The 1,398-nt window shown below is 51.6% G+C and overlaps 1 long non-coding RNA gene across 1 annotated transcript; it reads right to left on the reverse strand.

Moving 5' to 3' along the window:
- Positions 1 to 297: 297 nt before the first annotated feature.
- On the reverse strand, positions 298 to 983 carry LOC140708917 (uncharacterized). Its single transcript, XR_012089232.1, has 2 exons — positions 902 to 983; positions 298 to 484 (listed from the first exon to the last, which is right to left on the reverse strand). It is a non-coding gene; the product is annotated as an uncharacterized lncRNA (long non-coding RNA).
- Positions 984 to 1,398: the final 415 nt, after the last annotated feature.

The following is a 1,398-nucleotide window of genomic DNA, read 5'->3' on the forward strand; positions in this document are numbered from 1 at the left end:
CTGGGCCTTGGAAAACTCCTTGGGCATGAAAACTATAAACCAGCCATCCAAATAGCCTTCCTATTCAGGAAATCATCACTGTTGATATGATGTGTCTTGTACCTTGGCAGTCTCTTCGAGCAGTCTCTTTTAGCCTTCTCTCCGCCTATACTTTTAGGCATGGCTTACTTTTTTTTAGGCAAAAATATTACATATATGCACATGTGTGTGGCTCCATGTGAGTAAATACGTATGTATCGGTAGGGATACGGTATTAGTTCCTGGGGCTGCCACAATAAAACACCACAGATGGGGCCACTTACACAATGGAGCTTTATTTCCCCACAGTGCTGGGGGCTGGAAGCCCCACATCCAGTTGTGGGCAGGACTGGTTTCTCCTCAGGCCTCCCTCCTGGGCTTGCAGATGGTGTCTTCTCCCTGTGTCCTCACACCGTCTTCCCTCTGTGGGTGTCTGTGTCTTCATCTCCTCTTCCTATAAGGACTCCTGACATATTGGATTAAAGCGCATTCTAATGCCTTCCTTTTACCTTAATTATCCTTTTAAAGGCCCCATCTCCAAATACAGTCACAGTCTGAGGTATGAGGCGGTTAGGGCTTCAACATATGAATTCTGAGGAACACATTTCAGATTATAACGGATACATATATATGTATATCCTATAAATGAAAATGTCAGGACGGATTTTAGGGATAGATTTTTTTACTTAATTATGATCCCCCAGGGATCTCACCTCCTCTTAGTCTCAATTTTTCTTGTCTAAGAGAGGGTGCTCCTACCCACATCCTCAGTCCAAATCCCTCTTCTGAAGGTTGGACCCACGTTTGCAGTGACAGTGACTGGACATTTTCTCCCAGGTGTTCTTCAACAATTTCAGCCCTACAAGTCTGAAACAAAACTTACCCTCCTCCAGTGAAGCTCTTCCTCCTGGCCTTTCTGCTTCCTTTTTAAGCTCCATCACCCTCCTGGTCTCCCATTACTGGCTGGGAGCCCCGCCCCGTCCAGTCCTCCCCTTCCAGGCTGAGAGCCCCGCCCCGTCCAGTCCTCCCCTTCCAGGCTGAGAGCCCCGCCCATTCCAGGTCTCACCTCCTGGCTGGGAGCCCCGCCCATTCCAGGCCTCACCCACCAGGCTGGAAGATCTGCCCCTCCCGGGCCTCCGGATCCTGGCTGGGAGCCATCTCTGCCTCCTCCCGCTTCCTGGACTCCTGATCAGGTCAGTGGCGAGTCACAGACCTCTGAAATGTCCTTCCTGACTGTCAGCTCCAAGGCATTCCTACAGCCCCCGCCGCAGTTCCGCCCTCCGGAGGGCTCCAACAGCAGCCCAGTGCGCCTCCCCAGCCCCAGGCTCCCTCCTCGCTAGTCAGCCTGCACCTGGCGCTCCCTGGCACACATATTTTCCA

The sequence above is a fragment of the Chlorocebus sabaeus genome, chromosome 17 (assembly GCF_047675955.1).
Source record: "Chlorocebus sabaeus isolate Y175 chromosome 17, mChlSab1.0.hap1, whole genome shotgun sequence".
In the NCBI taxonomy this organism is placed as follows: Eukaryota; Metazoa; Chordata; class Mammalia; order Primates; family Cercopithecidae; genus Chlorocebus; species Chlorocebus sabaeus.